This window comes from Vigna angularis, chromosome 3, assembly GCF_016808095.1.
Source record: "Vigna angularis cultivar LongXiaoDou No.4 chromosome 3, ASM1680809v1, whole genome shotgun sequence".
Lineage (NCBI taxonomy): Eukaryota > Viridiplantae > Streptophyta > Magnoliopsida > Fabales > Fabaceae > Vigna > Vigna angularis.
In genome coordinates this window covers 14,229,430-14,256,789 of record NC_068972.1, presented here as the reverse complement: position 1 = coordinate 14,256,789, position 27,360 = coordinate 14,229,430, and the positions used below count along the sequence as shown (strand labels likewise).

At 35.0% G+C, this 27,360-nt stretch overlaps 1 long non-coding RNA gene across 4 annotated transcripts; it reads right to left on the bottom strand.

Moving 5' to 3' along the window:
* Positions 1 to 533: 533 nt before the first annotated feature.
* On the bottom strand, positions 534 to 23,610 carry LOC108323102 (uncharacterized). Of its 4 annotated transcripts, XR_008247518.1 has the most exons (5): positions 19,711 to 23,610; positions 19,449 to 19,493; positions 19,227 to 19,344; positions 743 to 1,077; positions 534 to 669 (listed from the first exon to the last, which is right to left on the bottom strand). It is a non-coding gene; the product is annotated as an uncharacterized LOC108323102 (long non-coding RNA). The 4 variants fall into 4 exon arrangements; XR_001831639.2 differs by lacking the exon at positions 743 to 1,077 and having other exon boundaries at positions 537 to 669; XR_008247516.1 differs by lacking the exons at positions 534 to 669; positions 743 to 1,077 and having other exon boundaries at positions 19,067 to 19,344; positions 19,711 to 19,757; positions 21,893 to 23,610.
* Positions 23,611 to 27,360: the final 3,750 nt, after the last annotated feature.

Below are 27,360 nucleotides of genomic sequence, written 5' to 3'. Positions count from 1 at the left end.
GATTATTTTTTATCACTTTCTTTACAATACGATGTATAAATATGAATTATCTCTCCTTATATAATATAATTAAAAGTAAATCTAATTTAATCCATAACTATGATTAAAAGTAAAGGTTAATTACTTATAAAAAGTATTTAAATAATCAACTTCAATTTTTTAAATTTATTGTATAATTTTTTTATACAAATAATTATATATTTCTTTCAATTTATTACAAATTATTTAAGGTTTTATCTTGAAGATATAAGTTTAGGCAAACTCATTTCTCCCTTGGAAGATAGTTCGCAGTTGAGAAGAATGGCTTAGGCGACCATTTTCATTAAAGCATACAACATCTCTGAATGAGAGAGAGGCCTTTGTAAATCTCCCTCTTGGCATCAGTGAGGTTAAACGAAACTTTTTCGCCTAGACAATAATCAGTGCTGAAGATGCCATCTATTAAAGGCACTGAGCTCTCAACACCCTGACGGCTCCTCTTCGGTGAACAGGTTGATGACGAACTTTCGCCATGGTGATGACAAAAAGACTTGTCCTTTTGCAAAGGCACAACATTTGTAACCACCGCGACGGTCAGTTTCCTAGTTGCCTCATCCGACGTCGATTGGTATTTGTTGAATATATGTTTGAACAAAGCTTTATCTCTAGGGCTCTTGGACACCATAATATCTGTAATACAAGCACAAACCTTGATAAGTTAAAAACTCGGTCAGTATTTTCTTTAACTAAGAAAAAAACTTACCACAGAGATCCTTCCACATTCTGGAAGATCCATACGCCTAGAGAAGTTTTCAGGTAGGAAATTTTCGAGGAATTTATTTTAGAATATATCAAGGCAGATAATTCCTCGGGAGTCATATCGGGCCAGGCCCTAGACATGATGTAGGTAGGTCGACAATTTCAGTACAACGGAAATTTTGGTCGATCTTCGTAGAAGTAATATTTACGACTGACATAATTTATTTCTACCTTAAAAGCAAACTTTAAAGCCTTTGTAAGAGGAGGCAAAAGGGTAACTGGCTCATCTTGGACCTACTTATTAACGAGAGCATCCCAGTCTTCTCAGAACGCCAAGTGCTAAAATGGTGAAGAAATAATGTTAATCCTTTACAGAGGAGTCATAATGCTTGAAGAAAATACCACATGTTCAGATGAAGTTGTGTTCGGACAACATTCAGTTTGCAAAGTACGTCAAGTGAAATCATCTAAAGGTAGTAGAACGTGTAAATCAGGAAACAAGAAAGTGTAGGAAAAGCCTCTTTAGAACCCTCACGGCCATGGCATACATGCTCATTTCCTTTATAAACCTGAAAATTGAAGAGGGTATCGGGGATTTCTTCTTCCAGGAAGTCAATGCGTTCGACAAGGTACCGGATAAACTTCCCTCACTTATACTAGGTGGCATACTCCAACGCGTTATGATGCACCATTCGCGTATCCCCAACCTTTCCTTTCCGAAAACTCCTCTGTTAATGAAATGCTGATAAGGCTCAACAGAAGGAAGGAAGAAAGCCCCACCACTATCTATAAAGAAGACCAAGGTCAAGGTCAGTCAGCAATTGCTTCACAACCATTAGTTCAAGCCCCATCCAAAGTTGTTGTACATCAGGCAACATATCACGTCACCAATGACAACACAGAAACAACACAACCTACAAGGGAACGTGATTCTTCGATGGTGCACAACTTGAGGAGAAACAACCCTTCAGCTACAGACACAAATTCATTATACCCTCGGGGCCTAAGGAGTAGTATACTGCTAACACCAAACGATCAAAAGACCCAAACCACAAACTATGGAGTAGTGCAAAGACAATGGCGACAAATCACCCACCGAGACAAATGTATAAGCTCACAAAGCATATCCTGTCCAACTAAGTGTAAGGGCTGAGCGATGGTAATCATTTCCCTCACACCATGAGCCATGTTAACCTTTGAAAGAAGTCTGCGATCCAAGCACTTAGCCTGGATTCGCTACTTGGAGCTTATGGAGGCTAGTGGGGCTTCTGGGAACATTTTCTTCTTCCTCTGTGTCTCCTTCTTTCATATTCTATTTTGTAAGCTTGAGACTCTCCACAGATACGAAGAACCAAACCCGCATTTGTAGTCATTGAACTCTCATGTACTATGTAAATGCATTGATTATATATATATATATATATATATATATATATCTTTTTTCCATTTAATGTTAATTTCTTGTTTTTACTCTTAATGCTTGCTTGAAATAGGGACGTTGAAATGTGGGTTTGCTTGCTAGTTTTCCAAGGGATTGGTTCTTAGTGAGAAAACTTAGGCTCTTTCACCTAAGGGAGTAGGGTTTTAGTGTTTTAATGAGTTGAATTTAGTGTTTGATGGAGAGGAGATATTTTTGTGGGTGCACGAGAGTGAAGTCATGAATTCTACCAACTATCAAAGTCCACCTTTAATTCTTTGTTGATTTAATTACTTGCACATATTATTGTATTTGTTAGTCTAAATGAGTTGTTAATCATACAATTCTTTAGTATTACGATACTTGGTCTTACCATTTTATATTACTTAAGCAATTCAGTATACTTGCCGATGAGCAAACAGATTTTCTTAACCCTTTTTCTTGTTGTTTGTGTGGTTGTTGTGTCATGTGTTTTTATGTGCAATAGTAACTTGTATAGAAATGAGCTCTCTGGAACGTGACCGCTCAACGATATCATTCTAAATACCAGCAGAGCCTTAACCCTGTTTTTATATATATACTGCTCAATGGTGAGTCTAACTGAAAAATTGGGTCTGACCTAAAAATTGAGCCTGGGTGCATTGTTTTTAGGGGCCATTTTCTGAAACCCTACCACTCACCTTCTCTTCTATGCAGCTTAGTGATATGGAACAACATGCCTAAATAGAAAGCCTAAGAACTAAACAAGAACAATTAAGAAATAGAATTAAAAGACTAAAATTGTAAGAGAGAAAAAAGAGGAAACTTATGAATTGGAAGACATGTCACTTGAAAGGATCCGAGATAAATAACAAGGAGAATCGTCACTTGTTCTTCACAAGATAAAACCCAAAATTAGACTAAGAGACAAAATTCTATCTCAAAGAAGTAATGCAATTGAATGCAAAACACTCTTTATATTCAAATTTGAATGTGTTCAAGGTGTGTGTACAAAGGAGACCTTAAGTTGCTTATATAGCACTAGGAGATGAAGTAGATGGAGAAAACTAAATGATGTAAGACTTGGAGGCCTTCAAGTTTGGACAACAGCTCTCAAGGTTGTTTTAAGTCCCACATCTCTTAATTTTACAACTTCTTAAGGGTATATAAGCTACCTAACTAGTCTAAAGATAACAAATAAAAGTATACATGTGATAACTTGCAATACAAACAACTAAAAGGAGAATAAACTTATTTATTCTTCTTTCTTTTAAGTCCAAGCTATGTGAAATCTCACATTGCTTACACCTTAAAAAAAAGAATATATAAGTTTTTTTACAACCAAACAAAGAGAAAGAAACTAGAAACTAGAATAGGCAAAATACAAGCCTAATAAAACTTATGTTATTTCTTTTTATGCTTCTTGTCACTCTTAACACTCTTCATTCTTGCCCCATCTATGATCATATCACTTAGTCCCTTCCCTCACACTTAAACTCTCCTCCTCACACTCTGTAACATCCTGAAAGGGTCTTACACACTTAACCTCCACCCTCTCTTTTGCTAATCCCTCACCACTTTTTGCCCCTCAAACCCACCATTTTCCCCACCCAAAGGCCACCTGTGCTTACTTTTTAAGCACCACAAGAGTCAGCTGCAGAAGATCATTTCAAGCTTTTGAACTTGTGCACTCAACACTCCTCTATTTCTCTTTTTTGTGTTCAAGTAAGCATAAGTTTCTTTGCCCATTTTCGTTGTTGTAAATACGAATTACTAGGTTTTATAGTGCTATTATTTTCTTGTTGTCTCGTTCTATGTTAAGATTAACTGTTGGGTGTTGTTGGTTGTAGGTGTCCATGTCTGGTTTCGCTACTGCTTGCATTTTATATGCTCAGCACCAATGTTCTATGGAGCCCTCTATGTTTTCGCTATGCAACGACTATTTTGCGGCGCTCAACACCAGCGGCAGGTTTGACTCTATTGCTAATTGTGTAGTCTGTGCTTGTGATTTTTCTTTTTTTGCCCCTATTTTGAGTCTTTCTAGGCTTTTGACCTAGTGTTTATGTGCCTATGCAGTAGTCGTTTTTAACTTATTTCCAGTAGTTAATCATGATGGTGTCTTTGCCTAGTTTTTTTTATACAAATGACACCTTCCTCAAGACTAAAAAAACTGAAGAACCCTATTGGTCAGCCCTCTAGGGGTAAAAAACGAAAGGAAAAGTTTTACTCAAACCGCTTCCTCTTTAGGCAACATGAGAAAAAAATTGTTGTGTTTGAAAATAGAAGACTTTGATAGAGAGGACATTTATTTTGAAGCCTACTGATGTTTTTGATTTCATGGTGGAGTCAGGGGAGGGTATTTATCCTGCCCCTGCCAACATTGTAGTGGTAAAAGAGTTCTACACAAATGATAGAACATTCACTAATGAGGTTGAGCCTTTCATGAGTTATGTGTGGGGACATTAAGAGATTTGCGCTCTAACCTCGGTGAGCAAACTTTGGCCCACATTGATCACACTAACCTCTCTCCATGCTCTCATCTCTCCGACATCATGGTGGGGCGGTCCCTGATTCTTTACAGCATCCTCTCGAGGAAATCATTAAACTTGGGTCGTCTCATTGTTGAGGAAATCTACCAATGTGCTCACACTGTAAGGAATAAATCTCCCCTTGGGCATCCTTCCTTGGTCACACACTTATGCCAACTAGCAAGGGACTACATCTATTTACCTCCTTTTGAGCGACCTCGTCGAACCATAGATCTTGCATTCTATACTCCGTATTGCTTGGACGACAAGGAAAGCCCTACCGCAACACCGTCATCACCCCCTCGGTGCCATCGCTGTCAATAGCAGGTTGATCCCCAACCTGATTCGTATAGCACGATAGATCTCAAATTGCAGTTGGTGGAAGCCAGGTTTGAAGCCCTCTATAGGAGTGATATAGTGACAGTTATGATGATCAGGGACATCTTGATAGCCATGCTAGAGGGGAGATTTATTTCCTATAGTGTGAGTACATTGGCGGATTTCCTCAACAATGAGACGGTCAAAGTTCAATGATTTCCCCGAGAGGATGCTGTAAAGAATGAGGGACTGCCCCACTATGATGTCGGAGAGATGAGAGCATGGAGAGAGGTTAGCGTGATCAATGTGGGCCAAAGTTTGCTTACCGAGGTTAGAGCGCAAATCTCTTAATGTGCACAAGTTGTTACTGCTTGTTTCAGTGAAAAGCACCCCTAGGACGAAAAATTACTCTCTTAACTTCTCCCATATCATCTACATATTGTGCATACTGGCACAAATTTTCGCCCATTTGTCACTCCCTTCCCAAGAAGGAGTTGATTGTCTCAACATCAAACGGGACACGCCTTCCCCGCACATAACTCATTAAAGGCTCAACCTCAACCGTGAATGTTCTATCATTCGCGTAGAACTCTTTTACGCCTTCCCCGCACATAACTCTTTTACCACTACTAGTGACAGATAATTAAGGTTCAATTCCAGAAAGGGAATCTCGTTAGCCTGAGATAATTCTTTGGAGAAGCTCATATACCCAATGTGTAATCCATACTATATAAAATACGAATAACATAACATTCTTATGTTGCCCATCTTCAATTTGGCCATGAGTAAGAAGAAAAGATCTCATAAAGCACTTTTAACGGTCATTTTTAGCACTAGAGAAGTACAAGACATAAGATTTGTTAAGCCCTAATGGGAAACCAATAAGCATTAAAAGCATATGGACATATCAAATAAATTGATCACGATAACGTTTTACAACTTTTCTCTTTTCATATCAAGACAAAAGAGTCAAAGTTTTCAACTAAAAGTGGTTATTGAGAAGGACTTAAGTAGTAAAAATTTCAAATTTTTGCCCTATAAACTTTCGATAATAGGATAATGACCTATCATGATGGTGACTGGTGAAAGATAATTTGGGTTCAATTCTAAAAAGGGAGTCTCGTTGGCCTGAGATAAATCTTTGGAGAAGCTCATATACCCAATGATATCATCAAATCCATACTATATAAAATAAGAATGGCATAACATTCTTATGTTGCCTATCTTCAATTTGGCCATGAGTAAGAAGAAAATATCTCATAATGCATGGTCATTTTTAGTACTAGAGAAATTGCGTACATGACATAAGATTTGTTAAGCTCCAATAGGAAACCAATAAATTGATCATGATAACGTTTTACAACTTTTCTCTTTTCATATTAAGAGAAAATAGTCAAAGGTTTCAACTAAAAGTGGTTATCAAGATATCAAGAAGGCACTTGAGTAGTAGAACTTTTCAAATTTTTATCCTATAAACTTTCGATAGTATGATAGTGACTATCATGGTGATGACCTGTGATAGAAAATTAAGGTTTGATTCCAGAAAGAGAGTTTCATTGGCCTGAGATAAACAAAGCTTATATGCCCAATGAAATCATCAAATCCATATGAATGACATAACATTCTTATGTTTCCCATTTTCAATTTAGCCATGAGTAAGAAGAAAAGATCTCATAAAACACTTTTAATTGTCATTTATAGTAGTAGAGAAACGACGTACAGGACATAAGTTTTGTTAAAAGCATTCGGAGATGTCAAATAAATTGATAACAATAACATTCTACAACCTTTTCTCTTTTCATATCAAGAGAAAAGAGTCAAAGGTTTCAGCTAAAAGTGGTTGTTGAGAAGAAATATGAGTAGTAAAACTTTTCATTGGCCTGAGATAAATAAAGCTTATATACCCAATGAAATCATCAAATTCATATGAATGGCATGACATTCTTATGTTTCCCATTTTCAATTTAGCCATGAGTAAGAAGAAAAGATCTCAAAACACTTTTAATGGTCATTTTTAGTAGTAGAGAAACAACATACAGGACATAAGATTTGTTAAAAGCATACAGAGATGTCAAATAAATTGATAACGATAACATTCTACAACTTTTTCTCTTTTCATATCAAGAGAAAAGAGTCAAAGGTTTCAACTAAAAGTGGTTGTTGAGAAGAAATCTGAGTAGTAGAACTTTTCAAACCGATAAACATATCATCACATGTCTCGTATTCATCCTATAGAGTGCCTTTAACAAACCCAAAAACTCACATCAAGAATTAAATGACATTATAAACTTCTACATTACAAGCATATGCACTATTAATACAACTTGTACAAGTGACTGTCACAAACTCCCACATTCCGATAACACACCATTAATAACTCACCCAACAAGTTTAGCCAGCCAAATATTAACGAAGGAAAAAAATGTAAAAGTAATGAAACCTTTACACAGTGCACAAAATTTTCTCCCACAATTTGTATATCCTACAACACACATTCATAGTTTATACGGCTACAAATTAATGTAGAAAAAAAATAATGTAAGCGTGAGTAATGAAACCTTTAGCTTCACAGTGTACAGAATTTTCTTCCACAATTTGTAAATCCTTCCCACATTACAAAGTAATGAAACTTTTAGTTTCACACTGCACATAATTTTCTTCCACAATTTATATATCCATCAGACATTACAAAGTAATGACACCTTTAGCTTCATAGTGCACAAAAATTTCCTCCCACAATTTGTATATTCTTCCCATGTTACATAGTAATGAAACCTTTAGTTTCACAATACACAAAATTTCATCCCACAATTTCTATATCCTTCCTAAATTACAAAGTAATGAAACCTTTAGTTTCACAGTGCAAAAAATTTCCTCCCACAACTCCCACATTACAAAGTAATGAAACTTTTAGTTTTACAGTGCACCAAATTTCCTCCCACAATTTGCATATATTTCCCACTTTACAAAGTAGTGAAACCTTTAGTTTCACAGAACACAAATTTGCTCCCACAATTTGTATATCCTTCGCACATTACAAAGTAATGAAACCTTTAGTTTCACAGTGTACAACACTTCTCCCACAATTTTTATACCCTTCTCACATTACAAAGTAATGAAACCTTTAGTTTCACAATGCACAAAATTTTCTCCCACAATTTGTATATCATTCCCACATTACAAAGTAATTAAACCTTTAGCTTCACAGTGCACAAAATTTCCTCCTACAATTTGAATATCCTTCTCACATTACAAAGTAATGTAACTTTTAGTTTCACAGTGCACATAATTTCCTCCCACAATTTGTATGTCGTTCCCACATTACGAAGTAATGAAACCTTTACCTTCATAGTGCACAAAATTTCCTCTCACAAATTGTATATCTTTCCCACATTACAATGTAATTAAACTTTTAGCTTCACAGTGTATGGAATTTCCTCCCACTATTTGTATATCCTTCCCACATTACATAGTAATCAAACTTTTAGTTTCACAGTGCATAAAATTTCCTCCCACAATTTCTATATCCTTCCCACATTACCAAGTAACTAAAGAATTTCGTCCCAAAATTTGTATATCGTTCCCACATTATAAAGTTGTGAAACCTTTAGTTTCACAAGGCAAAAAATTTCCTCCCACAATTTGTCTATCCTTCCCACAATATGATGCAATGAAACCTTTAGTTTCACAGTGCGAAGACTTTCCTCCCACAATTTGTATATCATTCCCACATTACAAAGTAATGAAACCTAAAGAATTTCGTCCCACAATTTGTATATCGTTCCCACATTACAAAGTAATGAAACCTTTAGTTTCACAGAGCACAGAAATTTCTCCCACAATTTGTATACCCTTCCCACATTACAAAGTAGTGAAATCTTTAGTTTCAAAGGCACAAAATTTTCTCCCACAATTTGTATATCCTTCTCACATTACAAAGTAAAGAAACCTTTAGTTTCATAGTGCACAACATTTAGTCCCACAACTCCCACATTTCAAAGTAGTGAAACCTTTAGTTTCACAGAACAAAAATTTGCTCCTACAATTTGTATATCATTACCACATTACAAAGTAATGAAACCTTTAGTTCTACATTGCACATAATTTCCTTCCACAATTTGTATATCGTTCCAACATTACAAAGTAGTGAAACCTTTAGTTTCACAAGGCACAAAATTTTCTCCCAATATTTGAATATCCTTTCCACATTACAAATTAGTGAAACCTTTAGTTTCAAAAGGCACAAAATTTCCTTCCACAATTTGTATATCGTTCCCACGTTACAAAGTAGTGAAACCTTTAATTTCACAAGGCACAAAATTTCCTCCCACAATTTGTATATCATTTCCACATTACAAAGTAATGAAACCTTTAGTTTCAGAAAGCATAAAATTTCCTCCCACAATTTGTATATCCTTCCAGAATTACGAAGCAATGAAACCTTTAGTTTCACACTGCAGAGACTTTCCTCCCACAATATGTATATCCTTCCCACATTACAACATAATGAAACCTTTAGTTTCACAGTGCACAGAATTTCCTCCAACAATTTGTATATTCTTCCCAAATTACAAAGTAATGAAACCTTTAGTTTCACAGTTCACAAAATTTCCTCTCACAATTTGTATATCCTTCCAACATTACAAAGTAGTGAAACCTTTAGTTTCACATAACACAAATTTTTCTACCACAATTTGTATATCCTTCCCACATTACAAAGTAGTGAAACCTTTAGTTTCACACGGCACAAAATTTCCTCTCACAATTTAATTACCGTTCCCACTTTAAAAAGTAATGAAACCTTTACCTTCACAGTGCACTGAATTTCCTCCCACAAATTGTATATCCCTCTCACCTTAGAATGTAATTAAACCTTTAGCTTCACAGTGTAGATAATTTCCTCCCAGTATTTGTATATCCTTCCCACATTACATAGTAAACACACATTCAGTTTAACAGTGCACAAAATTTCCTCCCGCAATTTCTATATCCTTCCCACATTACAAAGTAATAAAACCTAACTAATTTCGTCCCACAATTTGTATATCGTTCCCACATTACAAAGTAGTGAAACCTTTAGTTTCAGTAGCCACAAAATTTCCTCCCACAATTTGTATATCCTTCCCACATTAGGAAGTAATGAAACCTTTAGTTTCACAGTACAGAGACTTTCTTCCCACAATTTGTATATCCTTCCCACATTACAATGTAATGAAATCTTTAGTTTCACAGTGCACAAAATTTCTTCCCAGAATTTGTATATCCTTCCTGCATTACAAAGTAATGAAACTTTTAGTTTCACAGTGCACAAAATTTCCTCCCACAATTTATATATCCTTCTCACATTACGAAGTAATGAAACCTTTGGTTTCACAGTGCAGAGACTTTCTTCCAACAATTTGTATATCGTTTCAACATTACAAGGTAGTGAAACTTTACTTTCACAAGGCAAAGAATTTTCTCCCACAATTTGTATATTCTTCCCACATTACGAAGTAATGAAACCTTTAGTTTCACAGTGCAGAGACTTTCCTCCCACAATTTGTCTATCCTTCCCACATTACAAAGTAATGAAACTTTTAGTTTCACCGTGCACAGAAATTTCTCCCACAATTTATATATCCTTCCCAAATTACAATGTAATGAAACCTTTAGTTTCACAGTGCATAGAATTTCCTCCCACAATTTGTATATCCTTCCAACATTACAATGTAGTGAAACCTTTAGTTTCACAAGGGCACATAATTTCCTCCCACTATTTGTATATCCTTCCCACATTACAAAGTAGTGAAACCTTTAGTTTCACAAAACACAAATTTGCTCCCACAACTTATGTATCCTTCCCACATTACAAAGTAATGAAATCTTTAGTTTCACAGTTCACATAATTTCCTCCCACAATTTGTATATCGTTCCCACATTACAAAATAGTGAAACCTTTAGTTTCACAAGGCACAAAATTTCCTCCCACAATTTGAATATCCTTCTCACATTACAACGTAGTGAATCATTTAGTTTTAAATGGCACAAAATGTCCTCCCACAATTTGTATATCCTTCCCACATTACGAAGTAATGAAACCTTTAGTTTCACAGTGTACAAAATTTCCTCTCACAATTTGTATATCGTTACCATATTACAAAGTAGTGAAACCTTTAGTTTCACAGATCACAAAATTTCCTCCCACAATTTGAATATCCTTCTCACATTACAAAGTAGAATCATTTAGTTTCAAACGACACAAAATGTCCTCCCACAATTTGTATATTCTTCCCACTTTACGAAGTAATGAAACCTTTAGTTTCACAGTGGAGAGACTTTCCTCGCACAATTTGTATAACCTTCCCACATTACAATGTAATGAAACCTAAAGAATTTCGTTCCACAATTTGTACATTGTTCCCACATTACAAAGTTGTTAAACCTTTAGTTTCACAGGACACAAAATTTCCTATCACAATTTATATATCCTTCCCATATTTCAAAGTAGTGAAATCTTTAGTTTCAAAGGCACAAAATTTCGTCCCACAATTTTTATATCCTTCCCACATTACGAAGTTATGAAACCTGTAGTTTCACAGTGCAGAGACTTTCCTATCAAAATTTGTATAACCTTCCCACATTACAAAGTAAAGAAACCCTTAGTTTCACGGTGCACAAAATTTCCTCTCACAACTCCCAAATTACAAAGTAGTGAAACCTTTAGTTTCACAGGACACAAATTTGCTCCCACAATTTGTATATTTTTCCCACATTACAAAGTAATGAAACTATTACAAAGTAATAAAACCTCTAGTTTTACATTGCACAAAATTTTCTCCCACAATTTGTATATCGTTCCAACATTATAAATGTGTGAAACCTTTAGTTTCACAGAGTACAAAATTTCCTCCCACAATTTGAATATCCTTCCCACATTACAAAGTAGTGAAACCTTTAGTTTAAAAAGGCACAAAAATTCCTCCCACAATTTGTGTATCGTTCCCACATTACAAAGTAGTGAAACCTTTAATTTCATAGGGCACGAAATTTCCTTCACAATTTGTATATCATTTCCACATTACACAGTAGTGAAACCTTTAGTTTCTTAAAGCACAAAATTTCCTCCCACAATTTGTATATCCTTCCCACATTATGAAGTAATGAAACCTTTAGTTTCACAGTGTAGAGACTTTCCTCCCACAATTTGTATATGCTTCCCACATTACAAAGTAGTGAAATCTTTAGTTTCACAGGTGTCAACACTCAATTTCGTCCGGATTGACTAAATAATTTGTTTTATTGTTTTATCCTCATAAAAGAAAAAAATTAAAAAAATGTGTGTAAAAAAAAAAAAAAAAAAAAAAAAAAAAATAGAGGACGTCCGTCCCAAGCGCCCATCTAGCGCTCCAATTGTTGAACGCTCGTTCATCTTCCACTGTAGTTATACGACGAGCGTTATTAATCGTTCTCGAGGATCGTTCGTCCTCTGCATGGCGCGATCGTTCGTCCTCCATTGAGCGCGTTCGGTTCTTCCCACTGTTGCTGTGGCCGCTCGTCCAAACGGTTCAACCGTTCGTCCTCAACCGTTCGGCCTAGCAGTTTGATCAGGCGCTCGTCCAAACATTTCAAACGTGAGCAATCCGCGTTCGTCTTTTCTCAGAAAAGCGTTCGTCCCCTATGATCTCGCGCTCGTCCAAACTGTGACCGTTCGGTTCTCCCCACTGTTACTGTGGCCGCTCGTCCAAACAGTGACTGTTCGTCCTTCCCCACTGTGGCCGCTCGTCCAAACAGTGACCGTTCGTCCTTCCCCACTGTCGCCGCTCGTCCAAACAGTGACCGTTCGTCCTTCCCCACTGTGGCCGCTCGTCCAAACAGTGACCGTTCGTCCTTCCCCACTGTGGCCGCTCGTCCAAACAGTGACCGTTCGTCCTTCCCCACTGTGGCCGCTCGTCCAAACAGTGACCGTTCGTCCTTCCCCACTGTGGCCGCTCGTCCAAACGGTGACCGTTCGTCTGTTACTGTGGCTGCTCGTCCAAACAAAGACCGTTCGTCCTTTTCACTGTTTAACCGTTCGGCTTTTCGTTGTGTTAGGACGTTCGTCCTCATCTTCAACCGTTCGGTCTTAATGTTTTGACAAACGTTCGGGCTCAATGATATATGTCTTTAGCGTTCGGCTTTGCACGTTCGTTCCATTGTGGTGTTCAGCAAATAGCGTTCGGTCTTTCTTTATTCGGCCGTTCGGCAATGTGTTTAATTTAGCACGTTCGTCCTCTGTTTCGAACTGCTCGTCCTCGCCTTTGTGCGAACGTTCGTCCTCTGTTTGCAACCGTTCGTCCTATGCCTATTGCGAACGTTCGTCCTCATCTTAAAGCGTTCGTCTAGGTCTGTTCAACCGTTCGGCATTTCGTTTCCTCTGGACGTTCGTCATCAACCGTTCGGCCTGACAAGTTTACCGTTCGGTCGTGTTTCGTGTTAGTGAACGTTCGGTCTTGTTTTGTGTTAGTGAACGTTCGGTTTTGAAGTTATTTTATTCTCATTTGAGCGTTCGGTCTTGGTGACTGATGATTAGAGTTCGGTTGTGGACGTTCGTTATTGGTGTATGAGTGGTAATTAGCATGCGGTTTTGGAACGTTTGGTCACTTACGTATTAGTGGCATTCGTTCTTGATTTGGTTTTGTTCTCAGTTTTAGTGAGCGTCCATGGTCACCACTCGGTCTTATATTCGGTTTGAATCTTAAGAGTTGGGTCTCTGGAGTAGTGATTTGTGAGCGTTCGGTTTTCTTTGGTTGACCTTTGTGAACGTTCGTCCTTTTCTACTGTTTGCGTTCGGCTTGTATCGGTTGTTTTATCTTACGAACGTTCGGTATGGGCGTTCGTTCATTTTCGTGAACGGTCGTTTGTTTGCGTTATTGACCGAGCGTCCATAAAGTTGGTGGCTACATTTAAAATTGGTCTAAGCTTTCCATCAAGGGTTCCCATCTCCAGCATCACCATCCAGCATGCACAGAGGAGGAAGCAACCACACGCACAGGGTGTCCACAGTATGAAGAAGAAGACAAGATTGAGGGGCCCTCACCCTATTTTCTCACGGCCAAAAAACTGTAGCTCAGCATGCAAAGAAAAGAGGATCACGGGAGGAATTCTGAACAGATTGGGAGGCTCACGGGTTCTGAGATTTGGCTATAAAAGAAAGCAAGCAGCAGAGGAAAAAAGAGGGGGGAAAACATCTTTTTTGGGCTTTTGATCACTCCACAGATACAAAGAATCCTTCTATTTTCCAGTGCTTCCTTTTCACTCATCAAAATCCAGCTCAAAATTCCAGTTCGACCTCACTCTGCTCCTAAAAGAACCATCCCATAGAACCTCTCACCATCGTCCTTTCCCTCATCATTCCGCATCAACTTCTTCATCCTTACACCACCTCGGGACCAACTTCATTCCAGCTCCCAGTCCATATCCAGCACCTTAACCTCACAGCCAACGTCCACTATCTTAATCTTCATCCACCACAAAAAAAAAAAAAACGAAAAAAGAACAGAGGAGGAGTTACTAAAAAGGGAGACACGTTACTAGGAAAAGGAAATCAGCCACAAGAAAAGAATCGATCAAACCCACGGGTTAACAACCGCAAACGGATCTTCGAGAGGTAAGTGATGTCTTGCATTCCATATCCTAGTGCGTTGGTTACTTGTCTTTGAATATGTTGGTTACATTGCCTTTGAACGTTGTCTCTCTGTTATGTTGTTGCCAAGTTTGCATGTGTTAAGTCTGTATGTGGTACTGTTTAAACATGATGCATAGTGTCGTGAATATTGGTACATGTATGTTATTTCAACACCTCTGATCATTCTCCATCACCTCCAACATCCATCATCTTTATCCTGACCACGGCCTAACCTCAAACTGCCATTCTTCATCACCCAATCTTTCAATTTTCATCCATTCCCAACAACCCAAATACACCCACGGCTACTGGGAAGCCATCATCTTCATCTGACCACTCTCCATCAGCTCTAACACCCGTGAACTCACTCCCATCTTCATCCATATACTGTTTCCCATATCATGATCTTGACCTTACCCCCACGGCCAACACCTTTCTTCCTCCCCCTTCATCAGCCTCAAACTCAACCTCAGCAACAATTTCAGAATCAACCTCGTCGAACCTCATCAACCCCAGAAACTAACAACCAAATTCAGTTTCAATATCATATCCTTGTGAATCGAATTCAAACCAGAACACCCCTGCACAGTATCAAACGGCGGCTCCGGCCTTTGGCAACGGTGGCAATAGAAAATAGAGAATAGGAGAGCCCATCGACGGCGGCTTCCAAGGCTGACGGCGTCGCGGTTGGGAACGGATCCGATGGCGTTTGGGATTTGCCGCTAACGCCGAGATCGTAAAAGCTGGTTCGCGGTGGCTGGGTCGCGGTGGCTGGTGTAGCGGCACGGTGGCTTAACGGCGACGTGCAGTGGCGCGGGTGAGCTGGCAACAGATTGACGGTGGTCAGCTTGGCAGAGGCGACAGCTCGCGGGCAGGGCCACCCCATCCTTGGATTGCTGGCGTTTGAAAGACGAGAGAGAGAAGGTAGAGGCGCCGCGGTCGGCGTTGACTCCGGCGACAGTTGCCTCTGGCGATGCCTTGGATTGTGGTGGCCGTTTGAGGTGAGCGCCTTTGGCTCCCTTTTGCTCAGAGAAGAAGAAGTGAATCGGTATAATGAGAAGAGAATGGGAGAAACCCCTAAGGGTTTCTTGAGCTAAAGGACCTTGGGCCGTTTTTTTTTTTTTTTAACCCAACTCTTTCTCTAAAAAACAAAAATAAAAAAAAAACAAAGAAAAATAAAATGAAATAAAAAAAAAGGGGCCATTTTTCCTTTGCGTCCCGGTTTTCATCTTTACACCTCCTTCCATTTGGGTTTAAACCCATCAATTTCTGCAAACAAAAATAAAAAAAGCAATTGGGCCGGACAACTAGATACTCAATGCACCTCCAGTTTTATCTTGACACCCCTGGCGAATACAAAGACAAAAGAGGGGATTTTGGCCCAAACAGAGGAGCTTCAATTTCACATGTCACTCCTGGTTTTATCTCTACATCTCTGATTTGTTTCTCTTGTTTTATTTTTAGGCTTTTGTTTCTTTATTTTTTGTTTGGTTATTAGTTTTTACTGATGTAACCCCTTGTAAGATACCCCCACCCCTTTGTTTTAGTGAATTTGTTCATTTCGTTTTATTTCAAAAAAGGGAAAAAGTAATAAATAATAAAAAATATACAAAACTTTAAAAAACATTTAATATAATAAATCTCGGTATGAGTACTCGTGCGATCGTACGCATCAGCCTAGTACTTATTGCCCAAATATAAAAAAAAAAAAATAAAAAGCCGTGTGAGTGCTCGTGCGATCGTACGCATCAGCCTAGTACTCATTACGCAAAACCATAAAAAATAAAAAGCCGTGTGAGTGCTCGTGCAATCGTACGCATCAGCCTAGTACTCATTACGCAAAACAATAAGAGGAAAAAAGCCGTGTGAGTGCTCGTGCGATCGTACGCATCAGCCTAGTACTCATTACGCAAAAAAATAAATAATACTATGAAAATACCAAACATAAAAAATCTTCAAAAACTAAAAACATCTACTTTTCAAACAACAAACAATATTGCCTTCCAGAACTACGTGATCCTTGATTCTCCATCAAAAGTGGAGATACGTAGGAGCAAGGCCAGTCCTTGTCAGGCTCACTTTCCCAAAAATCCAAATTATCCATAACAAGTTTCCAAGCAATTTCCAAACAATTTCCTCAAATAGTTTCTAAAAGAACTACGTAACCCTGATTTCTCATTCTGCATGAGATACGTAGGAGCAAGGTCAATCCTTGTCGGGCCCAAAAAGCTAAAAAATATTGTTTGTTTCTTTTGAGTTTTATTTTAGGGCAAAGTTAAACACTTTGAAAACCACATCCACATTCGCGCATTTAGTTAAAGGTACTGCCTTAGGGCAGGCGCTGTAGGGTGCTAATACCTTCCCTACACGTAACCGACTCCCGAACCAAGAATCTGGTTCAATTTGACCATGCCTTATCATTTTATGGTTTTTCCGTAGTTTTCCAGAATAAACTATGGTGGCGACTCCAAAATCTCTTTTTCAAAATTAATATTCTAATTTTTTATTGGATCGTCGTCCCGTCGCGATTCCGGTTGCGACAACAGGCCACAAAATTTCCTCCCACAATTTGAAAATCCTTCTCACATTACAAAGAAGTGAATCATTTAGTTTCAAACGGCACAAAATGTCCTCCCACAATTTGAATATCCTTCCCACATTGCAAAGTAGTGAAACCTTTAGTTTCAAAAGGCACAAAATTTTCTCCCACAATTTGTATATCCTTCTCACATTACAAAGTAATGAAACCATTAGTTTCACAAAGCAGAGACTTTCTTCCAACAATTTGTATATCGTTTCCACATTACAAAGTAGTGAAACTTTTAGTTTCACAAGGCAAAGAAATTCCACCCACAATTTGTATATCATTTCTACATTACAAAGTAGTGAAACCTTTAGTTACAGAAGGCACAAAATTTTCTCCCACAATTTGTATATTCTTCCCACATTACGAAATAATGAAACCTTTAGTTTCACAGTGCAAAGACTTTTTTCCCACAATTTGTATAATCTTCCCACATTACAAAATAATGAAACCTTTAGTTTCACCGTGCACAAAATTTTCTCCCACAATTTGTATATCTTTCCCAAATTACAAAGTAATGAAACCTTTAGTTTCACAGTGCTCAAAATTTCCTCTCACAATTTGTATATCCTTCCGACATTACTAAGTAGTAAAATCTTTAGTTTCAGAAGGCACAAAATTTCCTCCCACAATTTGTATATCATTCCCACATTACAAAGTAATGAAACCTTTAATTTCACACTGCAGAGACTTTCCTCCCACAATTTGTATATCGTTTCCACATTACAAAGTAGTGAAACCTTTAATTTCACAGGGCACAAAATTTCCTCCCACAATTTGTATATCCATTCCACATTATAAAGTAGTGAAACCTTTAGTTTCAGAAGACACAAAATTTTGTCCCACAATTTTTATATCCTTCACAAATTACGAAGTAATGAAACCTTAAGTTTCACAGTGCAGAGACTTTGCTCCCACAATTTGTATATCCTTCCCACATTACAAAGTAATAAAACTTTTAGTTTCACAGTGCACAGAATTTCCTCCCACAATTTGTATATCCTTCCCAAGTTACAAAGTAACGAAACTTTTAGTTTCAAAGTGCACAAAATTTCCTCCCACAATTTGTATATTCTTCCCACATTACAAGGTTTCACAGGACACAAACTTTCTCCCACAATTTGTATATTCTTCCCACATTACAAAGTAACACAACCTTTCCACATTACAAAGTGGTGAATCATTTAGTTTCAAACGGCACAAAATTTCCTCCCACAATTTGTATATTCTTCCCACATTACAATGTAATTAAACCTTTAGCTTCACAGTGCATAGAATTTCCTCCCACAATTTGTATATACTTCTCACATTACAAAGTAATGAAACCACAATGCACAAAATATTCTCCCTTAATTTGTATATTCTTCCCACATTACAAAGTAATGAAACCTTTAGTTTCACAGTACAGAGAATTTCCTCCTACAATTTGTATATTCTTCCCACATTACATAGTAATGAAACCTTTAGTTTCACATTGCACAAAATTTCTTCCAACAATTTTTATATCCTTCCCACATTACAAAGTAATGAAACCTTTAGTTTTACAGGGCACAGAATTTCCTCCCACTATTTGTATATCCTTCCCACATTACAAAGTAGTGAAACCTTTAGTTTCACAGGACACAAAATTTCCTTCCAAAATTTGTATATCCCTTCCACGTTACAAAGTAGTGAAACCTTTAGTTTCATAGGGCAGAAAATTTCCTCCCACAATTTGTATATCGTTCCTACTTTACAAAGTAATAAAACCTTTACCTTCACAGTGCACAAAATTTCCTCCCTCAATTAGTATATTCTTCCCACATTACAACATATGCACCATTAATATAACTTGTAGAAGGTTCACAAGCTCCCACTTTCCAATAACACACCATTAATAATTCTCCAAACAAGTTTAGTCAACCACAAATTAACTTAGAAAAATAATAATGTAAGCGTAAGTAATGAAACTTTTACCTTCACAATGCACAGTAACTTAAAGAAAAATAATTTAAGCATAAGTAGTGAAACTTTTACCTTCACACTGCACAAAATTTCCTCTCACACTTCATAGCTTGTAGCTTGTCTTCTCTATAGAGCCCGTCCATGATTTAAATAGAAGACGAAGTACATGTCCGCAAAAGAAATCCTAAACCTGGCAACGACATGAAAAGGAATTTTAATAAAGAGGACCCACAAAAACCAATGAAGAAACTCTAATAAACTCGATGTACACGATACTAATCTTGAGGTTATTACCATTAAAATGAAAGGAATGACTGCAAGGTCCGTCCTTTTAATTTGCTGCCCAAGAAAATAATATATATATATATATATATATATATATATATATATATATATATATATATATATATATATATATATAGAATGTTAAACAAGAACATTGATGTTTTGCAAGAACGAGTTCAAAATTCGATTGTCAATACAGGAAACGAAACAAGACTACAAAATAAAGGTTTGTAATAAAAAAATGAAGTCAACTTGAATGGTGGCTAATTACCACTAATAAAATGAATGGAATGTTCAAGATTCATCTTTTCAAAACACCTAAGAAAATAAAAAATTAATTATCAGAATTTCAAAAATGAAGTGAGATAATCAAGAATTACAAAATTGAATAATCAACCCAATGAAAGTGAAGAGAGAAAATTACAATATGAAAAAGAAAGGTCCACATAATAGATTATCAAGAACCGGTTGCTAATTACCACTACTAAAATTTAACTTTATAGAACTTTCAAACAAAGAGTCAAAGCCCTACCCCACATGTCCCGTATTCACTATGCACTACATTACACAACAAATCGAAACACCATTGAAAAGATTTATCTTTTCAAAACACCTAAGAAAATAAAAAATTAATTTTCAGAACTTCAAAACAGAAGTGAGATAATCAAGAATCACAAAATTGAACAATCAACCCAATGAAAGTGAAGAGAGAAAAGGATAATATGAAAACGAAAAGTCCACGTGATAGATTATCAAGAACCGGTTGCTAATTACCACTACTAAAATTCAACTTTATAGAACTTTCAAACAAAGAGTCAAAGCCCTACCCTCACATGTCCCATATTCATTGTGCACTACGTTACACAACAAATTCAAACATCACTGAAAACATTCATCTTTTCAAATAACCTAAGAAAATAAAAAATTAATTTTCACAACTTCAAAACAGAAGTAAGATAATCAAGAATCACAAAATTGAACAATCAACCCAATGAAATTGAAGAGAGAAAAGGACGATATGAAAATGAAAATTGATAGATTATCAAGAATCGATTGTTAATTACCACTATTAAAATTCAACTTTATAGAACTTTCAAACAAAGAATCAAAGCCCTACTCCACATGTCCCATATTCATTGTACACTACGATACAGAACAAATCCAAACACCATTGAAAAGTTTCATCTTTTCAAAACACCTCAAAAAATTAAAAAATAATTTTATAGAACTTCAAAACAGAAGTGGGATAATAAGAATCACAAAATTAAACAATCAACTCAATGAAAGTAAAGAGAGAAAAGGACAATATGAAAACGAACAGTCCACATGATAGATTACCACTACTAAAATTCAACTTTATAGAACTTTCAAACAAAGAATCAAAGCCCTACTCCCACATGTCCCATATTCATTGTGCACTACGTTACACAACAAATTCAAACACCACTGAAAACATTCATCTTTTCAAATAACCTAAGAAAATAAAAAATTAATTTTCACAACTTCAAAACAGAAGTAAGATAATCAAGAATCACAAAATTGAACAATCAACCCAATGAAATTGAAGAGAGAAAAGGACGATATGAAAACGAAAATTGATAGATTATCAAGAACCGGTTGCTAATTACCACTATTAAAATTCAACTTTATAGAACTTTCAAACAAAGAATCAAATCCCGAGAAACCAAATAGAGAGGAAACTTAAAAGAAATTAGTTTACGATGAAAACAAACCAGTTCAACACCTAGACGTAATCAAACATAGAACCTACATTCAAATTCAAATAGATCTCCATCATCACATAAAAAGTTCTGAAGATCTGCTGCCAAAGTTTCCACATCCAATGATGAATAATAAATTATAGGCTTCAAAAACAATAGAGACAACATAGTCGTTCATAACAGACTCTATGAGATACAAGTCATGACAGGAAACTAATTCAAACCCTGCTGCAAAGAAACAAATCACAACTCAATCCTAATGTTCGATGGTCAACTATATCAATCTCAAATAATAGTAGAAGAAACAAGTAAAAGAAATTAGGTTATCTTGAGAAGTTGCCCTTTCATGTTACTTTCCAGTTTCATGGTAGTGCTTAAACAAATACTATTCCAAAAGGATTTTTAAGAAAAAGGATGTCCCATTCAAATTGGAATAGATCATATAAAAAATGCTATCGAAATTGCAAAGCAACAAAGTCGTGCCATGCTACTCCACTCCAAAAACTAGTGCCGTTAAGATTGGAATAATTCCTGATATGTATGGAAATGGCAAGGAAAACAACCAAAGAACAAAACACAAAGAAAATACCAGTTTCGAGTGACCATATAATTGTCAACACCAGGACAGAACAATTAATACAAAGGAAACTCAGAAAGAATTAGATTATTGAGAGTTGTAAGTCATTCTAAACTCTTGTACAATTTTAATATTCAATCGGCAAGGGAAATCACCTAGAATGCTAATGCTATGAATGCAAACAGTTCAACCAACTCCTGGATTTGTCAGAAATAAAATAACCTGGGTCGTTAGCAGTTCTAAATCTTCTTCCAATTCGTTGCATCAAGAATCAACACCAAAAAATTGACAGACATACGTACCTTCCTATTCAACTAACAAGAGAGACTAAAGCAATTCCAATTCGAACATAAAGATAAAACATAAAGATAAAACCTAAAGCCTCACAAGAAGTCCAATAATCAACTGCCATAGCCTCCACGACCTAACAAACATTCATAATAAGTCTTCCCTGTAGAGCCCAAGTAATGGAGAATAATTAAGAAAACAAAGACTCTACTTGCTGCAAACAAATAAATGCAAATAGTGCAAGCCCTGATATATTTTTATAAAAGTGAAAAGCATGGGACTCAATCCTCACATGAAAAACCGCGACAACTACAATTAACAGAGCACAAAAACGGAATGATCGGATAGAAATAGCATAACTATGAAAAACCAAAATTAATAGGGAAAATATATAAAGTAAGAAAGAAAGATTATTTTGAAAATAACATGGCTCTATAGCTAAGAAAATTTTACGAGTCTGTAAAAGAACAAATTAAAATAGAAGGAAACGAAACTCTTTACAATAAGATGACCCAATTGCAGAAAGAAAAGTATAAGTGTGGACGAAAAGAGAGAACAGGAGGGAAAAGTGCTTACCCGCAACAGTTTCAAGAAGGGAATGGCTGACACAGACGTGATGAAACTCACAAAAATTCAAAAACCGTAATGGCTAAGTTTCTTTCAATTAGAAGAGGTACTTTTGTGGGTGTCAAATAAAACGAATACTTCTAATAAAACTTACAGTTTCACAGGATTTTCATCCACTGCTTCTCAAACCTACAGCACACATCCATTGCCTCCCTACAAAGCTCAAGAGGAAAGCAAGAAGAATTAAATCGAAAAAAAATAATCTCTTACAAGATTAAAAAGTACAGAAACCATAAGGAAAATACACAAGCACAAGACTCGATGAAGATAGAAATCAACATTGCTTGTTCAGTGCTTGAAAAAGAATGGATACAAATATTTGATATATATATCTGTCATCTAAATACCTTCACATGATATATTGGTTGTCTTCCTTGCAAAGACCAAGAATGTCTTACTAGAAAACCAAGTTACGATGAATCCATACACTCAAGAATGAAAAACTAATAGATAACCTCATTACAGCCTCGATGCTATGCAGGAACAATTCATAAATTCAAGAACGAAAAACCCAATGGATAAACTCGTAACAGGCTCTCGAAACTAATCCAAAGACTGGAGCAGAGACACAAAATAACAATCCAATCCTTACTGTTCAGTGATCAAGTCCAGAGAAATTTAATACAGAAGAAACTATGTTTGCAAATGAATAAAAGTTAAATGGCTGATGTAACAGGAGAGAAAATAAAAGATCAGTAAAAATCGATTGGATAAATTCAAGAATTAAAAATTCAAGTATAGAACCAAAAGATAAATTCAAGAACTGAGAAAGCAATGGAGAAACTCATAACCGGGATAGCTCTCCATGCCATGCAGGACATTACATAACAAACTAAGACACTGCACCAGGTAAACAAATCACAGTTCAATGCATATGTTCGGTGATCAATACCAATGGCAAAAAGAAAATTCATAGACCCAGATACCCACCAAAAAGAAAAACCAAGAATAAAGGTTCAAAGAAACCAAAGGATATATATAAAAAAGGAGAGTCGAGATTGACGGATGAGATTACTTGGTGTGTGGAAAATTAAACGGTGATGATGCAATTAATATTTTAATGTTGCAGGTCCTTCTCCGTTTGGGACCACCAACTTGGCATGGTGCTAAGGGCTTCTTACCTTTATTATTATGAACGTTGAAACAGCTGTTAGCTGAGAAGCGGAAATTTACGTAGTGAAAAACATTTTAATTATTATTTTAAATATGTTTTTCATATTTAAATGTTTTTAAAAATATTATTAAAATTTAGATTTAATTAAGTTTTAAATTGTTTGGATATGTTTAGTTAAACCCATGTTAAAATATATAGAGTATTAATAAATTTTATACTTTTTAATTTAATATTGTTTTTTAATTTTTCTTTTAATGAGTTAGCGTGATTCTTATTTTATAATTTTATAATTTTTTTTTCAATTTTAGGTGTGAATTAATTCTACTCAAGTTAAGTATATTTTATGTTAAGTTGAATCAAACTCACTTTTTAGTAAAATTGAGTAGGATCAAATCAAATCGAGTTTATCTCATCAGATTTAGTTGAGTCAATTTCACTTATGTTATGTTTATTCGGATTTTTTTTTTTATTTAATCATGTCAAGTGTGATAGAATAGACTCACATGGTACTAACGTTAACCTAAGTTTAAATCATTTAAAAATAAATAAAATTCAATTTAAAATCAATTTATAATTTAAAATATTTTAAAAATTCGTGTTATTTTGAAAAAAATAAAAATGAATTAAAATATTATAATGAAATCAAATGCACTCTTCTAACTCTAATTCATTTTAAGGATTTGAAGCTTCCTTAATTTTAATACTTTGGTAAATCAATAAGAGAATATTTATTTAACTCTAATTCATTTTAAGGATTTGAAGCTTCCTTAATTTTAATTATTTGGTAAATCAATAAGAGAATATTTATTTAGGAGTAAGCTGAAGTTGATCATGAGTCAAATTATACCTCTAAATATAATATTTTAAAAAACATAAATATGTGATTAAACATGCAGTAAAGGTCGAGATTAAATATTGATTTCATAAAAACACTGAAGGACTTTTTTTTTTCTATCTCTCTCTTTGATTTATAGAAAAAATGTACTTATTCATAGGAATAAGCTACCTTAATTTCAAAATTTATAGAAAAAAAATCTAATAGAAAGAATGATCTTTAAATTCAATAAATCTCCAAAAATTAGAAACATATTTAAGTGAACACATAATACACAGGCTTTAACGAGCCATGTGTACTTGAAGTTGGACTTGGGCCTCACCTAGATGCAACAGTCCATGGGCTATTTATCCTTATCAATGATTTTTACATGCACCCCTGTAGTGGGTGGAAAATCACTAAAAAATCTTTAAGTAAAAGTTAAAAAGCAAACCTTATCCTCCTGGTCTCTGTGCCTTCATCGAATGAAATCACATGAATTGACAATGGAGTACATGAACCTAACTTTAGATCCACACTTTCAAAGCACGTGTTATCAATTGTCAATCTTAGCTTCCAGATCCTTTGAACGGGAATGGTAACACCAAAGTGCTAATCTAAACCTGTTATAATACATATTTCGAATTACAAATTATAATTTTAAATATAATTTTACATTTCAAACCATGTAATCACTAAAAAGACACAGAAATATTATATTTCAGATTGCTTATCCAAAATATTCTGAATATTTATTTTTTTAAAATATTCTTCTTTTTTAAATGCTTAATTAAGTTTTAAGTATATAATATGTTTGAGTAATTTTATTTTATTAGATTAAACTTAATTAAAATTAAATTCTAATTTATATTTTATTTAATCTACAATTATATTTTATATTTTATTGTAATTTTATTTTAAAAATCTATAAATTATTATTTTTTAAATATGTGTATATATATATATATATATATATGGGGTTTGCTAACGCGCATACATCTGTTTTTCAATTGGTACATTTTAGCAATGTGTACCATGTTTTAGTAATGTGTACCATGTTTTAGTAGACAAAAATATCTTTATATATCATGGATTATAAGTTTTAAGGTTAAGGGTATTTTAATAATTTTCATTATCAAAACTAAAAAAAAAAAAAAAAAACCTCCCAAACCCTTACCCACCTCTCTCATTCCTCTCAACCCTTTCTCTTTTCTCTGTCATTCCTATTGTAGCCCCAATTGAAAAAATCAGAAACAATTGTCGTTAAACAATCTTACAAAAAAATGATTTTATAATGAGTTTTCATCTTATAATTTTTGTCTTATCTAATTTTATCCAATTTTCACAAGCATAAAGGAATTGGTAATTGACCTGGAAAAAATCAGAAATACTCGCTGTTAAACAATTTCTTACAAAAAAATGATTTTATAATGATTTTTTATTTTATAATTTTTGTCTTATCTAATTTTATCTAATTTTCACAAGCATAATGACATCAAAGGAATTGACAATTGGCCTGGAAAAAATCAGAAACACTCGTTGTTAAACAATTTCTTACAAAAAATGACTTTATAATGAGTTTTCATTTTATAATTTTATCTAATTTTCACAAGATGAAATCCGAAAGAATTGGTAATTGGCCTAGAGGGTTTTTTTAGAGATGATGATTCAACATATGCAGATCATGAAATTAAAGAGGTTAATGAAGATGGTGAAATTGAAGAGATGTTGAATAATCCTTTGCCTGAAGGTGAATATGTCAATGACTCAACTCTTTACAAAAATAAATTGTTTAAAGGCAAGTGTTTCTGATTTTTTTCAATTGGGGCTACAGTAGGGATGACAAAGAAAAGGTTGGAGTGAGAGAGATGAAAGAGAAAGAATTGAGAGGAATGAGAGAGGTAAGTAAGGGTTTGGGGTTTTTTTTTTTTTTTTTTTTAAGTTTTTGAGAATTATTAAAATACCTTTAAGCTTAACACTTAAAATCCATTATATATAAGAGTATTTTTGTCTACTAAAATCCGGTACAGATTACTAAAATGTACCAATTGAAAAACAGGCTTACGCGCGTTAGCAAACCCCTGTATATATATAAACATTCGCGGACAACTTTTAAATCTGTGTCTAACAAGTAGCGAAATGCACAATAATCAAATTATTTTTGTTGTGAATTAGATAGGAAATAAACATTATACATTATTCATATTTGATTCGATTCGTAATCATCTAAAATAACAAATTACTTTTATTATTATATGAAACCATAAACAAAAATGAAGAAGAAAGCACAAAGAAAAACGAAAAATCATAAAATAAAAGTTGATGAAATTAAAATTGAAGTGAAAACAAAAATGTGTTGAATGTGAGTAATGAAAACGAAAAAGAAAATAAAACAAAAACTTAAATATGATTTTAAAAGACTATGTACTCCTCACATAATAATTTAACTAAAGCACCTATTTCTCAAACTCATTTGATTTTCCGTACATGTTTTAACAACTATAGTTGTGGTTTAGTATTTTCTCTTACTAAGAGAATATAATTTGAAAGTCGATATTTATATTACTAGCACATGGTATGATTTAGTATAATGAGACCAATTTAGTGTATTACAAGAACCACCATGTATATAATTACTAATTCTTAGCACTTTGGGAATATTTTAATTAATTCTTGCTTTCTTTCTAATTTCCTTGTTCAACCAATTGTAAAACTTGAAAGGCAAGACCTAACAAGCTTAAATGTTCATAATTTTTCTATATTAACAATCAGTGCAACAA